This window comes from Callorhinus ursinus, unplaced genomic scaffold (genome assembly GCF_003265705.2).
Source record: "Callorhinus ursinus isolate GAN/ISIS: 27379988/994484 unplaced genomic scaffold, GSC_fseal_2.0 scaffold21, whole genome shotgun sequence".
Taxonomy (NCBI): Eukaryota; Metazoa; Chordata; class Mammalia; order Carnivora; family Otariidae; genus Callorhinus; species Callorhinus ursinus.
In genome coordinates, this window is record NW_027397083.1 from 6,352,461 (window position 1) to 6,366,348 (window position 13,888).

General features: G+C 52.6%; 1 protein-coding gene across 5 annotated transcripts in view; it reads right to left on the reverse strand.

The window, feature by feature from the left end:
- The window catches only part of TSPAN18 (tetraspanin 18), a 180,762-nt gene that overhangs the window by 53,003 nt on the left and 113,871 nt on the right, over nucleotides 1-13,888 (reverse strand). Inside the window, exon 1 of one of the 5 annotated variants that reach the window (XM_025879075.2) lies at nucleotides 3,648-3,780. The exons of the other annotated variants lie outside the window; for them this stretch is intronic. The gene's annotated coding sequence lies outside the window, so the exon portion shown is untranslated. Of the gene's footprint in view, nucleotides 1-3,647; nucleotides 3,781-13,888 lie in introns of those variants that run through there. 5 annotated transcript variants of the gene reach the window in all.

Here is a 13,888-nt window from a genome sequence, read left to right on the forward strand (position 1 = left end):
GGGAGCCCATTTTGGGCAAATACCCCCTAAAAGCAGTCAGCAGTCAAGAAATTTTCCCCAGCCATGGGGAAGTGGGGGGAGAAAGGAAAAGATCCTCCCAGCAAGTGGAGGGGAACCCAAGGCAGCCAAATGTGGGGTGGCTGAAATGGGGGGGGTTGCTAGGGAGCACAGGGACTCCATGTGGGAAGGACTTTCAGGGACAGTCCCTTTTGTTTGTTTGTTTATTTTTAAAGATTTTATTTATTTATTTGACAGAGAGAGACACAGCGAGAGAAGGAACACAAGCAGGGGGAGTTGGAGAGGGAGAAGCAGGCTTTCCCCGGAGCAGGGAGCCCGATGCGGGGCTGGATCCCAGGGCCCTGGGATCATGACCTGGGCAGAAGGCAGACCCTTAATGACTGAGCCACTCAGGCACCCCACGGGGACAGTCCTTTTGGAAAGTGAAGCATCACCTACAGATACATTGTGTGTGTGAGTGCGTGTGAGTGTGTGAGTGCATGTGAGTGTGTGAGTGTGTGTGCATAAATCAGGCTTATAGATACCAGATCCACAGACCCCGGGGTACACCTGTCAGGGAAAGGCCACCCTGGTGCTGTAAGCCATAGGAACGACCCATTTGGGACAAATCGGCATTCCCGTTTGCTCCACGTCCCCCACCGCCTGCCATGGCACCAACAGGGTCATCTGTTTCCCCTGCCTAGCATTCCTTCCTCCAACAGAAAATAGCACCCGGGTTTTCCCTTTGGGGTTCCCTGCCCTCTCCCAATCTCAGGCCAATTCTCCCCTCCACCCAAGGCACATACCGCCCCCCTTACCACCCAATCCTGACCCAGTCCGGCCAATCAGCACATTCTCTCTTCCTGGTTTCAGTAATTGGTCAGAAATGGTCACGTGACCAGAGACTAGCCAATAAGCTTCAACTCTGGAACTTCTGTTGGAGCTGCTGGGAAAAAGAAGCTCTCCTTTCACGGGCTTAGAAATGAGCAGGGTGTGCGTCTGAAGCTGTTGGTCATTGCCCCACCACCCCATGGGGTATGTGGTCCCCAGGATGGAAAACCCCAAGGAGGGGAACAGAGGACACAGACATGGGCACCATTTGAGCCTTGCATTCAGCTCTGCCTTGAACACCAATAAACAGTCCCCAAATGGTCAATATATTGGAAACCATTAAAAAGTGAATAAAGTGCTTGTCTTGCTTAATCAGGTTGGAGATGAGGATTGGTTCCCAACTGACATGGCATCTGACCTCAGTCCGGCCTTTGCCCCTGGTCTCCCCTGCAGCCAGCCATCATTTCTGGCCCATTGCTGCTTCTTGATGAGCTGGGCCATAGCTCCAGCCTTCCCCAGTTGAGCCTGGGGACCCTCAGACTCAAGGACTGGCTAGAGGCCAGCAGCCTGGCCAGACTCGCCTGCATCCCAGCCTTTCTGGTAGTCTGGCACCCGCCGAGGGTTGTGTTTTGGCTGATCTAACTTTGGCTCAGGTCCACTCACTTTGTCCCCAGCCCTCATTGTTCTCCCTCATTGACCTTGGGCTCGGGTAGGGGAGACAGACACTAAACAATGAAAGAGAGCTCTGGAAAGCAGCCACTCCTGACCTTGAGGCAGGAAGAGTTACCCTAGGACTTTGGTCCACAATCTCAAGGAGACGGCCATGGGCAGAGGCTGCAGGGCGGTGGCGGGAGAGTATCGGGTTCACATGTCAGACAGGCTGGGGAAAGTTCCGGAATCTCTTACCTGCCTTACCACCTTGGGCAAGCTGCCCCTCCAAGTTTTATAATCCCCAACTCTAAAATGGGGATCATGCCACTACACACCTAACAGAAGGACTGAAAATGCTCAAAACTGACAGCAGCGACTGCTGATGAGAAATGTGGAGCAACAGGAACTCTCATTCATTGCTGGTGGGAATGCAAAATGGTACAGCCACTTTGGAAGGCAGTTTGGCGGTTTCTTAAAAAGCCAAATATATTCTTAACCATATGATCCGGCAATCAAGTTCCTAGGTGCTGACCTAACTGGCTCACACTTAGGTCCACACAAAAACCTGCATGGGAATGAAGAACAGCTTTAGTCATAATCACCTAAAATTGGAAGCAACCAAGATATCCTTCAACAAGTGAACAGATAAGCAAAGCAGTGGTACAGCCAATGGAATGTTACCCAGCAATAAAAAGAAATGAGCCATCAAGCCATGAAAAGACATGGAGGATATTTATTTTTTTAATTTTAATTTTTTAAATATTTTTTAATTAAAGATTTTATGTATTTGAGAGAGAGAGAGAGAGAGAACAGGAGCAGAGGGGAGGAGCCAAGGGAGAAGGAGAAGCAGACTCCCCAATGAGCAGGGAGCCCGATGTGGGGCTCGATCCCAGGACCCTGGGATCATGACCTGAGCCGAAGGCAGATGCTTAACCAACTGAGCCACCCAGGCACCCCAGACATGGAGGAAATTTCAATGCACATTGCTAAGTGAAAGAAGCCAGCCTGAAAAGACTACCTACTATGTGATTCCAGTTATATGACGTTCTGGAAAAGGCAAAAGTATGGGGGCAGTGAAATGATCCCTGGTTGCCAGAGGGATGAAGCAGGGAGGGAAGGTGAATAAAGGGGTGGGTCACATATTCTGGCAAGGTGGAGGGTCCCCCAGTATCTATTTTCCCCTTCTTCCTTTGAAATAGAGTTGCAATTGGGCAGACGGCCACCCAGAATAAAGACTATAATTCCCAGTGTCCCTTGCAGCTAAGTGTGCCACATGACTGGCCAATGGGACGCGGATACAAGTGATGTGTGCACCCTCTTAAGGAAAGTGGCGCCCTTTCCTCTTCTGGTTTCCTCTTTCTGACTGAGTAGAACAGAGAGGCTGCCATGATCCATTGTGGATCATGCAGACCATCGTCGGTGAAGCCACAAGATAGAGAAAGTTGGGACCCTAATGTTTTTGCGTGGAAAAATCCTCCTAGCTCAGAATCTTACTTAGAGAAAAATCATCCTCTCTCTTGTTGAAGGAACTATTATTTGGAGTTTTTGTCCCACACAACCCAACCCACGTCTGGACTAATGCAAGGGCCTTCAAGGACTGTCCTGAAGGTTCTGTATAAAATAGGCACATCTTCATACTCTCATTCACTCAACAGATCAAAGCCAGTTTACTGTGCTGGAATCTGGGGATTCAATTAAGAACGAGGCAGATGAACCCTTGCCCTCATGGACTCCCCCTTCAAGTGCAGGAGACAGGCCGTCAATGGAGAATGAACAAAGTACTATTAGTAACAGTTAACATTTCTTGAATTCCGAGCTTACTATGTGTCTGTCCTGCTCTAAGCTCTTTTTGTATATTACCTTCTTTTATCTTCACCTCAAACCCAGAAGGTGGGTGCTGTTGCATCCTTGTCTGACCGACGGGGAAACCGCGACACAGAAAGGTTGAGGAACCTCCCCAAAGTCACAGAGCTAGTAATTGCTGGTTCCAGAATTTGAACCCAAGTCTGTTGGACTCTAGAGCCTGAACCCCTGGGCTCTTCTGCTAATGACGGGTATAAAAGAGGACAATGTGATAAAGGATGACAGGGTGCCCTGCTGATGGTTTCTGTTAGCAACAGTTACAACAGACGCAGAACCCCGTGCTGAGCAAGCCTGAACTCCCTTACCTGGGTGGCTGGTGTTGGGAGGTCTGGAAAAGGATCGGGCCTGTTTCTAGATGCCAAAGTCAAAGGTTTCAAGTCGCTCTGATGACGGTGTCAGAGGTCCTGGCCGCTGCAAGCTCGGGCCGTCCAGGAGATGCCCACCCGTCACAGACAAGCAGATCAGCCATAACTGCTGGGTTGGGTGGGCTCAGATCTCATCGGCTCATGCTGCCCCAGGGGGCTCCTTTCTGTTTGAGATGTTCTCTGGGCCCCACGGGGGCCACATTATGAGGCAAAGATGGCAGGAAGCTGGGGTCAGGCATCAGGATAGAGGCCCCAGGTGAACTTGCCTGGAAACAAGTCTAAGACACAGAGATAAGCATATGCCTGTGTGTGTACGCCCTGAATAAAAATACATAAGCATCACACCCACCGTGTCTAGCACAGTGCCCTTTGCAGAGCGGGGAAGCTCGACAAATGTTTCACGGTTTGCTCTGATGTAAAACATAAATGTATATGTTGGAGTGAGTGGGTGGAAACTCCACGAGAGTTTGAGTGCATTGGAGGAAAGAGCCTTCCTTGTGTGAAAATGCATTCTTGGGATGCTCCAGTCAGCCAGACCAATGGCTTCATTTTACCAGTGAGGAAACTGACATCCAGAGAGGGGCCTCCCTGGAGTAACCTGGGCACACGGCAGGGGTCTGCTGCATGCCATCAGGTGGATGCTGGTCACGGATTAGAGTCAAGAATTGTTTCCTGGCTGTATCCAAACCCGGACAAGGTGCGAGAGACAGTGCCCGCAGTGGCAGGTAGATCATGGCCACATGCTGGGGCCATTTTTTTTCCAGAAGCGGACCCTGGGTAAGTCAGGGGTCCTCTCAGAGCATCAGTCTCCTCGTCTATAAAACGGGGATAATAATAGCATCTCTCTTCGAGGACTGCAGGCAGTTAAAATGACTTTCATAAGTCTGTGAAGCCCATAGCAAAGCCTTCACTTAATAAATGTTAGGGATGTGATGCAGAGGAGGATACTGTGAGTGCCTGCAGGGGGAGGTGGAGCACTGGACCGGGAGTTGCTTTGTGTCCTTGGCAAGTCTCTAGGCAAAAATCTCTCCATTCCTCCAGTCATTCATTCCCTCTGCCCCTACCTTGCTCCCCCCTTCTCTGCCTCTCCTGGACCAGCATGGGTCCCCAGCCCAGCACACCTGCCTCTCCCTGCGGGCTGCAAGTGCCCTACTTGCCCATGAGATCCCCACACCCCAGCCCACATTTCAACAGCCAGCAAAATGCAGATGTCATTAGCAGTCTGCGAGCTGGTGAGCGCTGATGTCACCAACTGGGGAGGGTTGAGGGCTGTGGGAGTGAATTCCCCAGGAGGGGTGGCATTCTCAGCTTTTTCCAGTAGGGTGAGATAGAGAAATAAATGGCTGCTGGAAAGAAGGAACAACAGAGATTGCTTTAGCAGCATGCTGTGCAGCTGTGCCTTCCCCGGGGGCTCCCCACGGTGCCTGTGGTCCCTGCTTCAGCCCCCATCTGGATGATGGCTGTGTCTCAGCCTCTCTGGGCCTCTTCCCACACACGCGTGATGAAGAGGCTCATCTGGGGGACCCCCAGCCTCCACCTTTCATTTCCACCCCAACCCGCGGTCCCTCAAACTTGCTGAAAGAAGCAGACCACCCACCAATGAACAGACCCCTGGCAGGGGGTCACTCCCAGGAGGAGGCAGCCGTGAAGGACCCCCAACCCCCACCTCAAGATTTGCAGACAGGAGTCCTGGGTTCCAGTCCCAATGCTACACTAACTTGCTATGAACACTCAGGCACATCCTCTCGTTACGGGCCCTTGGTTTTTCCATCTGTGAAAGGGGTTGTTGGGTCCACTGACAGCGCCTACAATCTCACGTGGTCAGCTTTAAAGCCTGGGCTCTAGTAACTCACAGGCGAGATACCAATATAAGGCTCCTCCTCCTCTAACCTCCTGATGATAATGGCACCAATGACCCCAGTAGGTACCCTGAGGCTTCCTGGAAGAGGGGGCAGATGTGTGTGTGTGGAGATGAGAGCAGGGTGCTGTAGGCAGCGGGGCAGGGTGAGCAAGGGCATGCAGATACCCAAGCGGGGAGCTTTTGGCCAGGGCTGCCTGTCAGGGCAGAGCGGGAGATGAGATGCAAAGGTCCTGGGGTCAGTGCTTTTTGTGCATTTCCTCATTTAATCCTCACTGTGCTATGATTCCCATTTTACTGATGAGAAACTGAAGCTCAGAACAGTTAAATAACTTGGTGGACCTATGACTGTTAAATAGCACAGATTAGATTTGAACCCATAGTTGATTTAAGAGCAGAAGCTCTTGATCGCTGTGGGATGCCACCCCCCACCATCTAGACAGTTTAAAATAGAATGTGAACTAGAGAAATGTAGGATCCTGTGTGTTATAAACACCTGCAGATGAGCTCACTGTGGCATTGGAGGGTGGGCCACACTGTGGCCTGGAGAGGGAGCTTAGTGTGTGAACGTGTGTACGTTGTCAATGTGTGTCTGTCATTGTTAAGTGAAGCTCCAGCCCTGAGTCCAGGCCTAGGAATGTCAGATGGGCAGGACGTGGCTGAGGGGCCGTCGGGGCTGTCAGGGCTGGGGAACGGGCAGTCAGAAGGCCCAGGCCATCCTGCAGGGGCCCGCAAGCCCTGTTCTCCAGGCTGTGAGCTGGGCCTGGCCTGCGTCACCTTCCCTGGCTTCCATGTGACCAGAGGCCGATTCCCCTGCTGCCAGAGAGAGGGGCACATCCTGCCCTTGGCCCGCATCTCCTTTGACATTCAACCTGCCTCTCTTGAGTCCCAGTGAAAGCCCACTGAGCTGTGGAGATGACTGCCTACCTAAGGGAAAGTGCATGCCAACTGTAAAGTGCCGTGCCCACCAGTGTGGTTGTGACTCTAATCCCAGTAGCCAAGATAGCCCAGGGAGTCATAGAGAGTCCCCAGGGAGCCTTGACTGAGAATCCAGCCAATGCCCTTATGTAAATCCCCTGTTCCGCTCTCCTGGGCCTCAGATTCCCCATGTGCAAAACTGAGGATCTTGAGCCCAGATCCAGAGTGGTCAACAGCCCCCGGGGTCTAGTTTCCTTTGCCAGGATTTGCCATTCACAAAGTACCTGGATTTCATTTGTCAGAAACCAGAAGGCCATTCACGCAGCAGTCCACTGAGTACACTGGGCCCAGGGCAGGGACATTTTGATGGGAGATAAAAGGAACATGGTTGACCTAGAAGGAATGTGACAAATCTGGGAAGATGGAAGGAAGCTTGCAGGGAGGGAGGGAGACCAAGCTGTTGACAGGTGATAGAACCTGGGCAGAGTCTTTCCTTAAGTTTGCGCTGGCTGGCCCTGGATGCCACAGAGAATACAGAAGGACGTCTGTTTCCTGGAGATCACTAGCAACATGAGGATTCACTCATTTGGTGAGCATTCACTGAATGCTTGCTGTGTGCCTGGGACTCCAGGGGTGTCAGAGATGACTGGGGCAGAGACTGTGCCTTCAAAGAGGTTCACAGTTGTGGGGAAGAGAAGGCCATGCCCTTGTCTTCATAGTTCAAGGTGACTAAGGAGGGTTCATCATATAGCTCTGAGTTCAGAGGAAGGAGAGGTCCCTCCCAGTGTGGGCCCTGGGGAAGACTTCCTGGAAGAGGGGGCAGATTTAAATGAGATGAGAGGAGGGTGCTGTGGGCAAAGGGGCCAGGGTGAGCAAAGGCATGGGGGTACCCAAGTGTGGGCTGGGTATTCAGGACCATGAGCCAAGGCTGCCTGTTGGGGTGGAGTGGGAAATGAGGCAGGAAGGGAAGGCAGGGGTTGCCTGGGTAAGGTCTTTGAATGCCAGACCAAGGAAGATGAACTTTGCTCAGAGGCAATGAGGAGCCACTGAAGGTCCTAGAGCAGAGGTGTGCTTCAGGTAGATGAAAGGCAGGAAGGAGCCCAGGCACTTGGAAACAGATGGTGAGAGGGTGCAAGTTCAAGGGGCAGAGCCTGGTAGAGGTGGTGGGAGGGTAAAGGGATCATGGAGGTGGGGTGGGGGTGGGGGCTTCTGAAACTGGCAGGTCAGACGGAAGGGACACAGGTGTGGGAGGAAAGATGCCATCTAGACCTGTCAGGGTTGCATCCCAGCCCTGCCACTGTCATCAACTGTACAGGCCCAGGCAGGTCATTTAACCTCTCCGAGCCCGTTTCCTTCTCTATAACGTGAAAAACATAAAGCCACTGCATGGGGATGTAGGATTCAACCGGATAATACGAGAAGCACTTGGAACATAGTAAGTGATGGTTGGATGCTTGCTTTCTAAAATTTAAGCATTTATGGCTTTTATTAATTAATGGTGCCTTTCCCCTGTGAGGACACCGGAGCTCAAAGTCAAATGACTGGCTGCAGCCGGGGATGTTGGGGCCTCAAATCACAGCAGAAGCAAGTTATGAGCAAATAAACCTGGGCTGACTCTGAGAAGAGTCTTGATTTTAAAATATTGCTGAAGAAGAGGGCTGTTTTATGACTTTTGCACTGTGTGCTTATTAAACCCAAGCTATAAATGTGAACTAATAAGTAAAATGAGTCAAGTTAATGAAAAAAATCAACCTTCAGGACGAATCCATATTACCTAATGGCAGTCCATAAACATAAACATAAAATTTTAAAATACAAGACTGAATTGCAATGCCCAGCAGCTCGAGGAATCTGCAATTTCTCTCTCTGAAAAATAAAAGCTATTGATTTTAGCTTGGGTTCTCATTGCTCATGAGTGAGTCTTTTGAGAAGTCATAAAGGAAGGAATTATTTCCAATTGTTTACTCACTAAGGATCATATGTATTGAATTTAAATCGTCTCCAATTCCTGATTAGGACAAACCAAATTAGAATCTGAGTACCGAAGAACTGGAAAGGCCCTTGGAGGCCTCTGAGCTCCGTTTTCTTTGTTTTATGGACCTGGAATCCGAGCGACAGAGAGGGAAAGGGACTCGCCCAAGAACACACAGCAAGTGGGGTAGGAGCCAAGCTCGAACCAGGGCTCCTGGTAGCCAGGTCAGCATCCTGTTCTGGTGCCTGCAGCCTCTCATCAGGATCAGCGCATTCGATCAGGCCTTTTGGGTGGGCTGGGTGTTACGCTGGCCTCGGCCCATGTGGCTCCTACCCTAAGAACTTTCTCCCCACTGCTGGAGAAAAGCAGCCTGCCCAAGAAAGGACCCTGAAGGCCAGTGTAACGCGGAGAGCTAGTGAGTGCTAAGACACTGTGGCGCAGTGTCATATACAGAACCCTTGAGCCCCTATGCCAAATGGACTTCGGCCAGGAAGGAGACACGCACACCGGTGGCCTTGAGTTCTGTCTTGAGGGGGCCGCAGAGCGGCACAGACCCAGGCCCAGGGAGGCTGGGGTTCAAAGACCTCATTGTATGGTGGGGGAAGGGAAGGGGCTCTTAACCCCTCCTGGCTCTCTGTCTCTCTCTCTCTCTCTCTCTCTCTCTCTCACACACACACACACAGACACACACACGCGCACACACACACACAAGTGAATGAGCACAACAGGAACCAGGGAGCTTCGCCTGTGGCACAGGCACGTGTGTGTGTGTGTGTCCCTGTGTGTGTATCACGCTTCGGCCTGCACGCAATTACGAAGCAGATGTTTAATTACTACCTGAGTGTTATTAATCAACACGATTAATACACAACCCATACCACATAATTACTTTGCAATTATACCGAAACAAAATCTTTTATTGCTGAGGGTTTGCTAATTACCCGGCCTTGCCAAAGGACAGGTATAACGGACAGCAATTTTTCTTCCTTCCTTCCCTCCCTCCTCTGCCTCCCCCTGCCCGCCCATTCATCCCCAGGGCTGCTGTCCGCACCACAGAGACCTGGGAGCTGAGGCAGGCTGCTGGCTCCTCCCCAGGGGGCTGCTGCAGGGGTCACCTCTGTTTTACTGGGGACCCTAAATCATCCTGGTCCTGTTCTCTCAGCCCTTCACCCCCGCCCGGGGGGGGGGGCTTGAAAATGCACATCCTTTCCAGAACGAAAGAAGGCCTCCTGCAGGCCTGCCACTGGGACAGGGGTGACCTGGGGAGGCTCTGCAGGCAGCTGCTCGGGGCTGAATCCTAGCTCCACCAGTTAGCGGCTGTGTGATTCTGGTCACGTTAACTGTGCCTCAGTTTCCCCATACGTAACATGGAGAGGATAACAGTAATTACCTCGGGGTTTCTTTTGAGCATTGAATGTGACACCAGGCATAAAGCACTTAGCACAGCAGCCAGCGCAGAGGAAGGCTTCGGGACTATCTATGATTGTTCTCATTTACCCAGAAATGGCCCCTCCGCTAATCTTCCCAATCACCGGGTCTCCCAAACTGTCGGGTTTGTGGATTTCACTTTCCCCCCTCCCCTACCCTGAGCAAAGTCCCATTTACCTAGAAACATCTCACATTGTCCCCTTCCCACTCCGCGCCACCTCCGGGGGTCTCACTTCCCTAATCCGAGCCTTTATCCTCTCTTATGGCCCACAGCGACAGCCTTTACCTGGTCCCACTGTTGCCCCCCACCCCATTCCATCCTCCACCGGGAAGGGAGACAGATCTTCAGGAGAGCAGCTTAGAGCAGGTCACTCTCCCACTCAACAGCCTTCTGTAGCTCCCCATTGCCTATGCAGCAAGGTCCACCTCCTCCTCTGGTGTTCTAAGCCCCAGAAGATCACACATGCCCCAGGTTCCTCCTTCACTTCTTAGGGCATTAGCATAGCACAAGCAACTAAGATTTTGATGAAGAGTGAATAAATGTCTAGCTAGATTTTAGAGGCATCCATGTCCACCAAGCTAGAATGTCCCAGAGCATTTTATAAGCCTGCATGTCTCCACAGACTTGGGGTTTATCCATCACTGTCCACGTTCACACCACCCTGGTTTCCTCCTACTTCCCCCGACAAACATCCTCCCTAAACCCAGCTACACTTAAGAATGGTCGATCTTGGGAGCGTGGGTGGCTCAGTTGGTTAGGCATCTGCCTTTGGCTCAGGTCATGATCCCAGGGTCCTTGGGATTGAGTCGCATCGGGCTCCCTGCTTAGTGGGGAGTCTGCTTTTCCCTTTCTCTCTATCCAGCCCCCCTGCTCATGCTCTCTCTCTCATTCTCTCTCTCTCTCACTCTTTCTCTCAAATAAATAAATAAAATCTTAAAAAAAAAAAGAATGGCCAATCTTTGAGGGCACAGTAAATGTCCTGCTAAGCAAAGAGACTATATAAGGACTCTCAGACACAGGGCTAGTGTGTGGTCCGTTTGAGAGATGAGCCTAAGGGACATCGTGACAGCCTCCGCTAGGGATGGTGCACGTTGGGGAAAGAGCCAAGAGAGGTGTTTGCGCACGTGGGCCTGGCACACACACGGCAGCCCAGTGAGGCTGATGTAACTACTTCTGGGTGTGCATCGACTCTTTCAGTTACCAAAATATTGATAGAGTGGGCCACTCATTGAATCACTCAATAAATGTAAGATGTCGGGCTCTGGAGTCAGACCACTGGTGACACAGCCCCGTCTCTACCTTTGACTAAGTTGTGTGACCTTGGGCTCATGCCTTAACTCCTCTGAGACCTCAGTTCTTCCTCGTCACATGGGGCTATCATAGCTCCTACTAATATCATTGCCGTGAGGATGTCATGCACACTTTGATCAGTGCCTGGCATATGGAAAGAGCCAGACCGATGTCAGCTATTTGGTTATTAAGAAGAATAAGAGACCCTGGGAATATGGAGATTCCACGCCTAACGCAGAACATGGCAAAGAGTATTAGATCAGCAGGTGGAGAAGATGCGGCAGAAACATTCCAGTGCAAGGCAATGAAGTGATAGTCGTTTGTCATTCATTCATCTGCTCATCCCCTCGCCTCCTGTACAAGTCACTGTGTTAGGTACCCGGGAAGGAAGGCAAGGGGAGTCTGGCGCTGTCTCCACACTGAGGCTGCGCTGTTGAAGATGCGGGGAGGCAGCACCTGGGTGGGTGGGCTCCGTTCCACGAGTTGGAGGGAGAAGAGGAGGAAAGGTATGCCAAAGCCCGGGCACAGCTGACGCATCGGCACAGGGGTCTTAACTGGCTTGACAGGTGCAGGGCACAGCGAACAGGCTGTGCTTGGCAGTGGCGGGAAAGGACAGAGGAGGGGGGAGTGCATGGTCCCCGGGGCTGGCATAGAAGCCTGGGCCAAGGGGGAGCCAACAGAAACTCGTGGAGGGGGGGCCGCCGGGACCATCCAAGCCCTGGGTTTTCCTCCTTTGTCTGAAGTTCAAGCCTTGCTCTTGGGGATCTGAAACCCCCTCCAGGGAGGCTGACGGAAAGGTTTCCAGGGAGCTTGGGATCACCTAGTTCTCTTGCCTGGCATTTGCACAAAGCTCCCCGCTCAGCCACAAGGCAAGGCCACAGGCAAGCTCCGGGTGGCAGCGGAAGCAGGACGAGCCCAGACAGAAAACAGGAAGTGTGCCCACTCCAGGTAGATGCAGGGAGGGGTACGAGCGGCCCGGATGTCATTGTTTTCCCTCGGAGCCGGCCCGGGGGAGGCCACTCCTCTGCTGGCAGGCACTCAGGCTGCACGGGATGAAGGCGGCAGGGAAGAGGACCTTCCTTCCACTCCCCGAGGGCGTCCCATGTCCTCCCCCCCCCCGCCACGAGCTAGCTCGTCACGCACACCCAGGCACACACTCATGCACTCTGGCACCTTCCTTCGGTGGGTGAAGCTGATTTCAAACATCACTCACCCTGTGACTTTGATGCCTTACGTGAACATGTCTGAGCCTCAGTTTCTTCGTCTGTAAAGTGGGGACAGCGGCACTTCTCGTTGCCAGAGTGAAATGAGAAGACACAAAGAGATTGCCCGGCGCCGGTGTCTGGGGCTGTGCGAGTCTCAATAAGCCGAAGTTATTATTAATATTACAATTATAGCTCCAATCACATCCTGGGAAAACCCCAGCCAGGCGGCTTCCTCGGCCCTCTGTGCCATCCTCCCGTCGGTAGGGACCCTGGGAAGTGGCTGACCTTCATCCTGGTCCTCAGTGGGATGGTGTGAGGCCCTCCCAGGCCTCTGGCAGCCCCAGCCCTGAAGGGGGACTTTTCCAACCCCCCTCCCCACCCCACCGCAGCCACACACAGACGTGGTTCAGGCGTTGACCTTAGTTTTCTGGACACACAGTGGTCATTCCTTGGAGCCATGGGGAAAGCAGCCTGGCATTACTAGGGCTTCTAACCTCCCCTGAAACGTGTCATTTCTCACCGGCAGAATGCATTCATATATCCCTTGTGAAATAACAATGGGAATAAATCATTCATTCGGACACAGACACCTCTGGGGAAATCCCAGGCCTTGACTGACCCCAGCGCTGAAGGCTTTGGCTGTGTTTCTCATTCCTAGAGGAAGGGAGCTGAGAACATTGGCCTTTTCCTCTCTCAGCCCTGGGGACAGGGGTTGTCAGGGATCAGGTAGTCTACGACGGGCCTGTACGAGGGAAGGAGCTCATCTGGGCCAGGCCAGGCAGGAGACACCCCACCCAGCGAAGGTCTCCAAGCAGGCCAGGCAGTGAGAACAGGAAGCCTGACCCCACCCACTGAAAAGGTGCTGAGGGTCTACTGTGCGCCAGGCCCGATGGAGCTGCTGTCCACATACAGGTCTCACAGCCCGTGACCTCCCTCGGTAATTCAGTTGCACGACCATGGCCACTCAGGTTCTGGTTCTGGGGAGCCGCCCCTAGACAAGGGGAGTGCCTCAGGGAGACAGATATGGCTCCTGCCATCAGGAGACTCAATGCTCATCGGGAGTCAAATTTGAAACACTGAGCAACCATGACACGATCCCTCGGACCGTGACCTTCCCCTCCCCCACTGCCATCAACATCAAGAGTTTCCGATGCGCTGTGCAACACGCTTTCCCTCCTGATCTCATCGAATACCAGCCACAACCCAGCTGGGAGGGTTTGTGAGCTCCCATTTTATAGATGAGGAAGCTGAGGCTCAGACAGATGACACTTTGCCCAAGGTCACTTGCAAATCTTATGCGGCTGCCCTTGGATTGGAACTCAGTCCTGCGTGACCCCTGGGCCCCAGCTCTTGCCTCCCACCGACAAAGAGCACCTGAATACCACCGCAGAGAGGAGGGGCGGGAAGGCCCAGTAGTTAGGGTCCCCCCTGGGCCAAGCTCACTGTCCCCCTCTGCTACCTCGTGTGACTCCTGGGCCATGTGGCTCAGGGGACCGCAGACTGGGGGAG